Source organism: Adiantum capillus-veneris, chromosome 16, assembly GCF_014529385.1.
Source record: "Adiantum capillus-veneris isolate H3 chromosome 16, ASM1452938v2, whole genome shotgun sequence".
NCBI classification, from domain to species: domain Eukaryota; kingdom Viridiplantae; phylum Streptophyta; class Polypodiopsida; order Polypodiales; family Pteridaceae; genus Adiantum; species Adiantum capillus-veneris.
Genome location: NC_140946.1, coordinates 82,752,032 through 82,764,893, shown reverse-complemented (window position 1 = coordinate 82,764,893; position 12,862 = coordinate 82,752,032).

Below are 12,862 nucleotides of genomic sequence, written 5' to 3'. Positions count from 1 at the left end.
AGATAGTACAAGGGCTACCCTAGCTGATTTGTTGACCTACAAGGAGAATCCCCTTATTGTTAAGGAAGAGGTGGTGAGAAAGGTAGTTTAAGAAGTGCCACAGATCAGCAATGCACATGTGTTGTTCTTTGATGGTTCATACAGAAAGAGCCATGATGCGGCTTCAGGGGGTATAGCACTTTATGATCCAGAGGGGAAGCTAGTATGCAAGAGAGGGTTCAAATTGGATGCTCATAGTAACAATGAGGCTGAATATGCTACTCTGGAAGCCGGATTACACATTTGTTTGAAGCATGGGGTTCGAAGGTTGAGCATAAAAGGTGATGCCTTGTTAGTGGTGAAGCAAGTGCTGGGTGTGTGGAAGAGGAAGAACACCTCATTGAAGGAAATGTGCTTCAGAATTAAAGGCCTGTTAAAAAAGTTTGAAGCATGGAGCATCAGACACATTGAACGTGCTCTAAATGGAGAGGCACATGAAGCAGCTCAAGGCATGATTGGGGAGCTATTTGTGTTGAGGACCACTTTACCTCTTTATCATGGCCGGGAAAGTTTGGCTCAAGAAGAGGAGTTTTTTCTAACAGGAATCATTCCAAAGGAGATTCAGAAGTCTAAGAAGTATGGCTTTGTGCGTAGAGCATACAGGTACAAATTGATTGGTGATGTCTTATACATGAAAGGGGCCGATCTCGTGTTGAGACATGTACCTTGGCGGGAGGAGCTTTACAGAGTGTTGGAAGAGAATCATGAAGGCGCATGTGGTGGCCATTTTGCTCTAAAGATCACCTTGCATAAGATTTTGCAAGAGGGGTATGTATGGCCTAGTTTGCACAAGGATGTTCACCATTGGTGTAGGTCTTGCAATAGGTGTCAAGCATTTGGGAAGAGAGTGTTGAAGCCAGAGCTATGAAAAACCATTATGGCGTTTGATGTGTTTGAAAAGTGGGGGATTGATGCAATAGGCCCGTTACCTATCACAAGCAGGGGCAAAAGCTATATCTTGATGGCAGTGGACTATCTCTCTAGATGGGCAGAGGCTATAGCAGTAAAACAGATCACTGCAAAGGATGTGGCAAAATTTGTGTATGATGAAATATGTTTCAAGTTTGGGGTGCCATTAGAGCTACTTTCAGATAAGGGGCCAGGATTTAGAGCTAAGCTGCTAGACTTCTTATGCACAAAGATGAAGATAATGCACCAGCATAGCACTCCTTATTACCCGCAGTGTAATGGCTTAAATGAAAGATTCAATGGTGAGTTGGTACAAATTCTTTCTAAAGTGACAGAGCACCAAGGAAAGAATTGGGATTTGGAATTGCCTAGTGCGTTATGGGCTTACCGTACTTCGGTGAAGACAAGTACAGGGTTTACTCCATTTCATTTGGTGTATGGAAAGGAAGCACTATTGCCTGTGGAGGTAGATTTGCCTGCGGTCAAGATGTTAGAGAAGTTTCTTGGGCCGCCTAGTGATGCATTCAAAGAGAGGCTCTTGCAGTTACAAGAGGTCCAATTGGATAGGATGAGCGCATTGGAGCATTATGGGCAGATGCAGGATAAGGCTTTGGCAAAGATAAATGAAAAGGTCAAAAGTAAGGATATCAAGAAACATGACTTGGTTTTGCCCTTTCAAGGTAGTGGAGTGTTTTCCAAATGGCACATATCAGCTGGCTAACTTGGATGGTGTTCTACATAAATCAAGGGTAAATGGATTGCGTCTTAAATTGTATCATGCTAGATTGATGATGGTGGATGAAGCAGTGTTGGTGAGGGATGAGGAGACCTGTGATGCGGCGAGTCTCATATCTCTCTTTGCTGCTGCTGATCATGAATGATCTAGCAGGCTAGGGGAGGGGCAAATTATGTCTGGAGTTTTTTGGAGCAAGGGATTGTGCATATGTACATACACATGCATGGTGCATCGAATAAAGGATTGCCCATTTTCCAGAGCCAGGTGGTTACGTGGGGCCCACATGTGTACATGTAGGACAGCATGTACATAGTGCATCGACTTTCACTATCACCAGTACCAGTATGTTTTTTCTACAATAATGAGGAGTTTATAGCGCGTAAAACTTCTCGAGGAAGCTATCCGCGGGCCGACGACATGAGGTAAGCAGGTGCGTCAGATGGAATCTAGTGGCGTCAGGAGGGCGAACGGGGTCAATATTTGCACGCGGATGAATACGGACACAAAGTGGTGTTTTCTTGTGAGAGTTATGCAGAAAGGTCATCATTAGGACCACTTTTTGGGGCCACTTCACGTGGTTGCGAGACGCATTATTGAAAAGAAATGAGTGCCAGGTGTGCGCATGGATGCAGCAGGGTGACAACTATGCACTGCAAGGTCAGTTTTTGGCCTGTTCGGGGTCCGTTTGAGGTCATCTAAAAGGCCAAGGGTGCCCAACTAAAAAAGCTAAGTGTGGGAACTGAAAAACAAGAGAGAAGATAAAAAAAAACGTGGAGAAGAGAGGAGGAACAGCCGTAGGTGTGTTTTTGCTCATTTTGGAGCTTGTTTTGGCCGTAAACTGTTCATCCGAGGTCGGATTTGAGCACTTTGACATTGTAAACTGGGGTTTTGGGCCGTTCCGGATGCGATGGCGCTGTCCATTTTTCCAAATTCCTCACTCTTTTTCTGTTTTTTTTCTGTGTAAGTTTCTCCTATGAGCGACTCTTCTGCTCCAGTTTGTGATTGTATCTGGCTTATTTTACCCATACGGTGTGAGCTATTTGCCCCCTTGGTGTTGGCCCAAGCTCAATTGTATCTAAACATCAGAAATTCTCCTCTTTTGAGCTGAGTTTTTTGGGTGTGTGTGTGTGTGTGTGTGGAGTGGGCAAGTGGATAGTCTCTCTCCTCTCACTCCAGAGGTGTGTTCCCTGTCTCGGCCAGGTGTGTTGTGTAAGCCGAGTGGTGCCCCATAGTGTGTGTGTGTATCATTCCAAGAGTGTGTGTCGGGTCGTTATAGAGGCGCTGTGTGTGTTTTCATCCCGCTCACAACATCACTTGCATTGTGTCGATTGTTGGATATGCCAAATGTGGTCATGTCAATTAAGTTATGAGATGCTTTTTAGCAGAGGCTAGATGATGGTTTTCTGTAAATGCATTCACATATCTATGCACTTTGGAGGTGGACATGATTGCACAAGACATTTACATGGGCAAAGAGACATTCAGGTTGGCTTAAACCCATCTATTGCTTGCAATGCTTTTGTTCCCAACACGGCATGCTCAGAGCGGTCTATTAAAGAGTTTTGACAGGCATATAGGGACTTTGTCGTGACACATAATTAAGAAAAAGGTAAATCCCAAAGACTCATTCTCCACATGTGGGATAAGTGATGTGAGTACATGTGACATTCGCAAAGTATAAGTACTTGTGTGTGAGAGGGACCCTCATGAACCTTTCTCCAGACTGGCTAAACCGAACTCGATGAGCTCATAGACCATCTTGTTCATCTTGTGACTAACAACACGTGGAAAATTGATCCCTACCTTGTACGCCTATACATTAGGAAGGAAATGGGATCTAAGAGGGCCTCTTTGTTTGCCATGGGGTCAAAAATGAGACTATGGAATGAGCAAATGGGTGGATTCCATGTGGACTGAAATGGTGGACCGTATGGTAGGGCCTAAAGTTGAGTTGTCATTTCTTCAATGCCAAGGAATCTTTTTGCTTCTTGTTGTAAATTCATTGTAGTGCTTTGTAGGAGACAATATTCTTGACTTTTTGGCCAAATTTTATTGATACAAGACTCCTCTGATATGATTGCTTTTGCAATCTCATCAATTACTTTACTTCAATAATCTATCACGGGTATTTAATACCATGGTCTCGGGGGGTTGACCATTCAGTACCCTCCTATATAACGTGGGTTCGTGGGGTATTAAAAAAATCCCTCTTTTAACATGTTTGAATGAATAAAATAACCCCTTATTTTAGGATTTTTTCCAAAATTGAATATAAAAACCCCTTATTTTAATGTATCTCTGTTAAATTGCCTAAATTTTTTGCATTAAAAAACCCCTCCTTTCAAACTCAAGTTATACATTAACATGATTACATAGTGCACCCCCCCCGAGACCATGGTACACTTGAACCATTCCCTAAACTTTTCTAAAACCTTATATAATTCTTTAGCCTTGAATTCACTTATTCATGAGCCTTGACATACTCCGCCATTGGTACCAAAGCGAAATCTCCATGTGGTAGCATTGGTTTGCCTTCTATGTCTATATTTTAAAGACTAATACTTCCATTCCAACTTGAGACACCTACATGTACCTTATATTACATCAATGGTGTCCTATCTTAAATAAAGAACCTAAATTGAAGTGATCTGGGATGGAAAAAAAGTTATATGTCTTGTCCACCATCACAAAGATAATCATCACAATATTGATTGAAATCGGAGACCTTTTTAAGCAAAAATGGAGCTGGAGATGAAGATGAGCTATTTCATAGAAAATCCATTAATACATTTGGATAACTCTCAACTTATTTGAAAACCTATTGAACATTGCGTTTATGTCCTCATGTGTATGCCCAACCATCAAAAGTCCTAGTTGGATAGTTTTGAAAATCCCCCCTGCAACAAGCATTGGCAAATAGATAAATAGGTATCAATTTTTGTTTTTCCCTGCACACTTATCTAGTTATAGCAACAAGTTCTTTGGTAGCTTGCAAAATGTTGACACTAATTCCCCTTCTGTAGTTTTTGATGGTTGCACAATGGGCTCTTTTCTATCACACAAGTTGTGGTAGTCCAAAACATACATCGAGTTCAAATCATATAGTAGTGAAACACTGCTCCTTGGAAGTCCATTTGTTACTATATTACAAAGAGGATGCTTATCTATTCTCTCTAGGTTATATAAAAAATTAGAAATTGAGCCAATTGTAAGATTTGGATCAACTTCCCACAAACCATTCAAGACAAGATGTCCATAATGATATTCTCCATGTCCATGAGTTATCATACATATTAATGTCACATGCAAATTGTATCTTGAATCCACACCCTTAGGAACAATGTGTAATCAAGGAACGACAGTCTTCTTTTGATCCATCTTATCATGGATTATACATACGTATTTTTGTGGTTGAGTTTCTGAATATGTGTGCCATGCATAATATAGGCTCCTATAGCTCTTTCGTTGTGCTCTTTCTTCAAGACAAGGTTTATCTTTTAACCTTGTTTTGATTGAACTACAAGTATTGCACTTAGAGAACCCTCTCGTCCTTTTTGTAAGTAACATGTGGATCTCTTTGTTCCAAATTCTACCAAAAGAAGCCTCGGATGACTTCTTCTCATAGCCCATTTGGTCAAGTGTCGTATTGATATCACTTAAATTATTTATTTTCTTGTACGTTGATAGAATCACTATTTGAGTCTCTTTGAGCCATCTAGAAGTGCTCTACTTCTATGTGGAATCTTCTCAAAGTCGTTATCCATAAACTCATTTAACATGCTCTTGCTAAAGTGGTATGTTGAATTCCTCTTCTCAATGTACATGTGTTCCCATGCACATATTGTGTAACATTTAATGGCCTAAAAACCTTGTGTGTAGCGGAAATTAGCATGAACATAGTGGGCATTTCATTAGAATAGATTCCTAATGAGAATTACAAGAGTGCTTGGGTGGAGAGAGCAACAAAAACCATAACACCTAGTTAGATAGCATCAACAATACTTTCAAAAGAGAGAGAAATTAAGCTATTGACAACAGTTGAGGACCGGATTTGCATGGAGCCGGTCCCCCCTCCAAAAGGCTTTGTATTATGGTTTCTCCCATCAAAAAAGACATTGTACAATACAATTCTTTGTGTTCCTTCAAGACTAGCTAGTGCAATGAAGATGAAAGCTTCATGCACTAAGCAAAACACTTAGCAAACACAACTTTAATTATCCCCGTTCTCAGACCCAAGACCTCACACACCTTCGAAGATGGTGAGAGTTAGCAGGGTATGAGAGTAGATTGAGAGGAAGAAGGAGTATCTTATGAGAAAGATGTACATCTCCTCACATAATCACTCATATTAGCATAGCTTTAGCTTGGTAGAGGAGATGAGCATGCATTGAAGCTTGGCTCTTGGTTGGATTTGCATCCACATGTCAAGAGTGTGTTGATGTAGGCTTCTATCTCACAAGATTGGAGTAGGTGATGAGCTCTCCATTAAAGCTTGGGAAGAGATAGTCTTCTCTTTCTTCACACATGAGATTGTGTGAGTGTGTGTGTGTTAATGCCTTGCAAAAATCATCCCCCTCTCTCTCTTGGGTGAGCCCTCTTGCTATTTGCTCTTGCAAGCTCCCCATTGGACCTCCCCAAGTCAAGCCAATGGCTATTAAGCAGCATAAGTGATAGCCTTCTGACATGTGTCCCCCTTTCCCCTTTTGTGAGAGATTTAGGTAATTTAATAATTAAACTAAACTCTCATTGGACCCCTTTGCCTCCTGGCCAATAGGAATCAGGCAAGCCATTGGGCTCCTGAATGCTCATTGGACCCCTTGGGAGACTGTCCAATAGTCTTCTAGGAGACTTGATTCTCATTGGTTCTTTTATTAAGTGTTTTTAAATTAATTAAACTAGATTTACTCTAGCCTAATTCTCATTGGTCCACCTCCAAGGCCATCCAATAGGAATTGGGCACACCTTGTGGGCATCTACGCTAGGGAGCTGACATGTGTCCCTAATTCCCTTTGTGTAAAGGGAGCCTGTGTGTGTGTGTGTGTGTGTGTGTGTGTGTGTGACTTTTTCTCTCATCCCCTAGAAGAAGGGCTCGCCCCCTCCCATGTAGGGATATGCAAAGACTTTTTAGTTACACACAAAGCATCCAATTTCCCCTAGGGTTGACCTTTGGACACAACCTTTGAATTTTGGAACCTTAGCATTTTGGAAGTCTTAATGGGCTGAACCTTAGGGTCTTTTTAGCCCATTGTTGCACATGGCTCTTTTGCAGATGGGCTCCCCTTTGGATCCCTATTTTCCCTCCTTTGGATCCCTACTGTGGCCAGTCTGCTAGCTTAACCAATATTCTAGCTTTTTCTCCCCTGGCACTTCCCCACATTAAATGATCAGTTTAATATGAGAATATCATATAGGAGAATTAGATATTGATTATTATGACATTACCTCTCTCTTGAAATCATAGTCGTCCTCGACTATGGTGTAGAGAAGATAAAGCATATTCATGAGTCCTTTTCTTAGCGGGTAGAGGATCCCTATGTTACCCTACGACATCATTCCACAATGGATGACTAGTCCATTTGGCTCTTGAGAGCCTGAGGCTGCCGCAAGCATGTCTGCACATTAGTCCTATCAGTCTTCCATAGTAGAGTGACAAGCTCTACTTGGTGTTTGGGAGACGTCGTCTACACAAACTTGATCTAAGCATGCATACTACTTCATTTTTGTGCACAATAAAGAAAAAGAGAGTCTTATAAGACAAAAAAAACTTTGTTCATTTTTAACATTTTGTACATTTGCTTACTCTTGGGAAGCATTGTAAGCATTGACAAGGTTTAGGTTATCCTTTAATTGTACGCCTTGCATCCATCTAGCATCTTCAAAAGTATAATTCTTAAACTTAATAAGATATCGTCGGATAATCTTACCACCTCTTAATACCTTGTCTTCATGTCGGAGAATGGACTCGGGCTGTCGGGCTGCAGCACCTCCTCTTGGTCCTCGATCTCCGGTGGGTCTTCCATAGTTGGTTCTTGAGGTGGCTCTCCTTTGTAAGGCTTTAATAGGCTCACATGGAAAGCATTGTGTATGAGCCAATGATTGGGCAACTTGAGGTTATAGGCCATCTCATTGATTGGCCTAAGAATCTGGAAGGGACCATAGTACCTTTTTGCTACTTTAGCATAGTACTTTTGGTGGCCCGTAGGATTCTTGCCCGTCGTGTGCCTTATTCGAGCCTTGGGAAACTTTAATAAGACCCAATCATTTTCTTTAAAGGCTTGGGATCTTCTGTGCTTGTCAGCAACATCAGCCTTTTACCTTTGCTATGAGATAGAGATAGTATCCTTAATCTTTTGAAAAGATTCTTGTAGGTCTCGGCTATACTCATCTGCAGCGAAGATCTTCCCATGTACCTTAAGTAGCAAGGGACTTTTTAATCTTCCCTCAATTACCTCGAAAGGTGCTTTTCTCTTGGAAGTATGTACAGTGTTATTGTAAGCATAATCCACTAAGGGTAAGTACTTCTCCCATTGGGATCTTTGATCTACTTCCGTTACATAGGCTTTTAGTAGATCGAGAATTGTTAGGTTAGCTATTTCACTTTGGCCATCCGTTTGTGGATGATAGGCCGAAGAGAAGTTTATCCTTGTCCCTAAATTCTCAAAGAGACCCTTCCAGAAATTACTGGTCATTCTAGGATCTCTATCCGACACTATGGACATTGGCAAGCCATGGTACTTGAAAATTTGTGAAATGAAGAGGGTTGCCATTTGATGGTCTTTGATAATCTTTTTGACAGGTATAAAATGAGCTTGTTTACTAAACCTGTCATTTATTGTCCATATTCCCGTATTCCCATGGATAGAATCAGGCAATCCAAAGATAAAATCCATGGATATGCTCTCCCATGGTGAATTAGGGATTGGCAAGGGTTGAAGCAATCCAAGTTGCTTCCCTCTATCAAATTTTGTCTTTTGGCATACCACACATTTAGAAACATACTCTTGTATGTTCACTTTCATGGTAGGCCAATAGAAATATGTTTCAATTCCCTTTAAGGTAGACTGAATCCCTCTATGCTCCGCATACGGTGGAGCATGAGATTCATACATTACTTTCTCACGTAGTGAGTTAGTAACGTATAGTCTATTGCCATAGAGAAGATAACCATCTTGTAAAGTAAATGGTTATTCTTTCTTCCCTAATGCAAGGGCTGAAATCACATCTCTAAAATCGGGATCAATAGCGTACTCATCTATCATTGAAGATAGATCATTGTGAGTTGCTATGGAAATGGCATTCACTCTCGACCGTCTTGAGAGTGCATCAGCTACTTGATTATGCTTGCCAGCAATGTGAGCAATATGAAAATGAAATTGAGAAAGGAAATTTGCCCACCTCATTTGTTTGTCAGAGAGCTTGGTCTGCGTCATGAAGTACTTAAGACTTTGGTGATCCGTTCGCAGAATGAAAGGAGTCCCCAATAAATAGTGCTTCCATGAGTCTAAGGCATGTAGGACTGCAAGGAGTTCCTTTTCATGTATGCCTAGAGCTTGCTCAATAGGGTCGAGCCTTCGACTCTCATAGCCTATGGCATGCCCTTCTTGGAGCAAAACAGCTCCAAGGCAATCACAACAAGCATCACATTGGACCTCAAATGGTTTTGAGAGATCCGGTAGTGTAAGCACAGGTTGAGAGATAAGCTTTTCTTTAAGCTTTTCGAAAGCATTGTTATCCTTAGCACACCATGTATACCTAACGCTTTTCTTTGTTAGGTCATGTAATGGTCCCACAATTTGTGAGAACTTTTCTATGAAGCGTCTATAGTATGTACACATACCTATAAAGCTTCTTAGTTCATGAAGATTCCTTGGTTTAGGCCATCCTTTTATTACCTCTAACTTTGATGGATCCATTTGGATGCCATCTTGAGAGATAATGTGACCTAAATACTGAATCTCTTGCAAGAAAAATTCACTTTTCTTTCGATTAACATAAAGTTTATTCTCTCTCAAAACTTGAAATATTACCTGGAGGTGTTACTTGTGTTCGTCTAATGAATTAGAGTAGATGATAATATCATCAAAGAACACTCCAGTGAAGGTTCGATGAGGCCTGAACAGCTTCTCCATCAAGAGGTTAAATGTGGCTAGTGCATTGGTGAAGACAAAAGGCATGACAATGTATTCGTAAAGACCAAAGGTGGTGCAAAATGCGGTCTTTATAATGTCTTGATCAACTATCCGTATTTGATGATAGCCACTTTTTAGGTCAATCCTACTGAAGTAGGTCGATCCTTGTAGCTTATCAAATAGGTCTTCTACCCGTGGAACGGAAAACCTATTTTTGATAGTGATCCTATTTAGTGCTCTATAGTCAACACACATGCGATATGTGCCGTCTTTCTTTTGCACTAATAGCACATGTGAGCAAAATGGAGATGAGCTAGGCCTAACCATGCCCTTCTCAACTAACTCATGCACTTGCCGCATAATCTCCTCTTGTTGAGCTTGAGAAACTCTATAAGGAGGTTTGTTAGGCGGTGAACTTCTTGGAAGAAGTTCAATTTCATGGTCATCATTACCTCGTATAGGAGGTAGCTCACAAGGGAAAATTGGATAACTCTAATTCCTTTTGGTTACTTTTATTTTCTTTTGCTAAAGCATTAGGTTCATTTTGAGAATCTTTAACAAAAATCATGTACACGGAAACAGAGCTCTTTATTGACTTGTTGAAAGCTGGTGTATGTACAATGGGGATAGTGCTACCCATTTCCTTAGCATCTATGTACATGTCTTTTTCCCTGAACTTAAAGGAGATTCTCCTTTCAGGAAATTTAACATCGGCAGTCAGGCGGTCAAACCATGGTGCCCCTAGGATTACATCCTCATGCTTGAGAGGAGAGATAAAGAAGTCCTCTTTGTCCACATAGCCTTGGACATGAAGCCTCAATTTCCCGATTAAGGGAGTGACTGAAGCTTCTTGCCCCTTGAAGGCACTGTCTGCGGGTAGGACATCTCCCATCTCGTAGGATTGTATGCCTAGCTTGGTGGCCAACTCTATAGATATAAAATTGTGAGTAGAACCAGGGTCAAAGAGAATAAAAGCATCATGTTCTCTTACCTTTCCCCAAGCATGGCATAGAGGAGATCCTTTGTGATGAGTTTGGTGAGTCTCCTCCTCTTGGATTTCAACCAAGGAAGCTCTAGGAGGATCTTGGCGGTTGTTCTTTTGGGGACAAGCGCGGTACGCATGCCCTTGTTTGCCGCACTTGAAACACCGGTTATCCTTGCGATAACGCTCAAGCTCTTCAGGAGAGAGTTTGTTCTTACCTTTGTAAACTCCCTTCTCTTTAGTTTTGTTGGAGTTGCCTTAGGAGACTTTTGGATATTGTCCTTCCCCTTAGGATCATTGGAACCCTTTTTTTTCCGGGGGCTTATTATTTCTTTTAGCCCCCGTTTGGAAATTGATTCGAGAGACCACCATAGTATGGTGTATTACCGCTGATATGGTACATGGCCTTTGGGAGTTGATATACTCCGCCATTTCTTCGGTTATGCCCGCACAAAATTTTTTCTTTTGTTCTCCAAGATCCAACTTTTTAAAGACAGTGGCTTTGAGTTGTAGGTCCCAAAACTTGTCTACATATTTGTGGATGGATTCATTAGGAGAGAGCTTTAAGCTTCGCCATTCGGTGAGTACTTTGTCTTTGGCATCGGTGGCCAAAAATTGCTTCATAATGGAAGCTCTTAAAGCTTTCCATGTTCGTGGAGCTTCACCGTTGGCTGGTAGGCTAGACCACCATTGCCTGGCGGACTTTTGAAAGTGCATAGCTACATGGCGTAGCTTAGAGGACTCCGTGAAGCCCTCATCTCCAAACGCCACATCGAATTGCTGGATAAAGGCCAAGACTTTGTCCGTACCACCAGAGGTACCATCATAGGTAAGGAAAGAGATGCTCTTCCCTCCCTCTTTGAATTTCTTCAACTTGGACGGCCTCTTCCATGCGGCATAGGATTTCATATGGCCTCTTCTTTTTGATGGTTCAAAGGTTGCACCATCACTTTCTTGAGAAGGTGAAGAATTTGAAGAAGGTGGAGAAGAGGGTGACCTCTTTCTCGCCTTTTTCTTGTCTTGATCTTCGTCGTCTTCACCATCACTTTCATAAGAGGAAGAGGATGAAGAAGATGGAGAAGAGGGTGTCCTCTTTCTCGCCTTTTTCTTCTCTTTCTTTTTATCATCCCTCTTTGAACTATGATGTGGCAAGAGTGCGATGGTCTTCTCCGCTTTGGTGGTGATGGAGAGCGTTTAGCCCGCCGTCTTCGTGGAGCCATCTCCGTCGAGGTGGCGGGAGACTCACTTCTTTCTCGTTCCTTCGATGGAGGCTCTTGAGTTCTCCTTTGGGAAGGAGATGCATCATCAAGAAGTAAATTCTTGAGCCCTTCGTAGGGATTCTCTTCTTCTTCCCGAATCGGAGAGAGACCTCTTTTGGTAGTCTCACAAGGAGGCTTCCTAGGTGTTCTCTCGTCATGGTGATGAGCTTGGAGAATCCCGTGAGCACGGAGCTGCCGTTGCACTTCGCTTTGGAGAGATGGATTGCCCATGGCTTGTTGAAGCCTAGAAACAAGATAGTTAACAAGCATTGAAGCATCATTAGTAGCTTTCTCATGAGCAAAATCAAAGTTATCAACATTAATTTCACTCTCTTTACTATTGTCACCCATTCTAACAACTTTTAGGTGTAAACTTTTTAGGTGTACTTTGGCACTTCAAGCCCTAGTTGCTACTCCTATTTACCCCTTTAGAAAAAGCACTCAAGCTACTGTACCCGTGGCTCGAATACCATTAATTGCAAGGAATAGAAGAGAGGGTCTTTCAACACCAAAACAGCACCGGCTCCTGTCAATCTTCTAATAGCTCAATAGTGGTTAAGCCATAGGCAAAAGCCATAGGCAAGCCCCATAGGACTCCACTATTAAGACCATAGCTCTCGACGGTGATGCCCCGTTAACTGCACAAAGGCAGGCGCACTGCAAGGATGAAAAATCCCTATTCTACTTACTCACAGGCAATTAATAATACTAACCATTTATAGCTAGCTTAAGGACCTCCCTTCTTGAGCAAGAAAAGAGAAACCTTGTGCTCTGATACCAATGTAACATTTAATGGCCTAAAAACTTA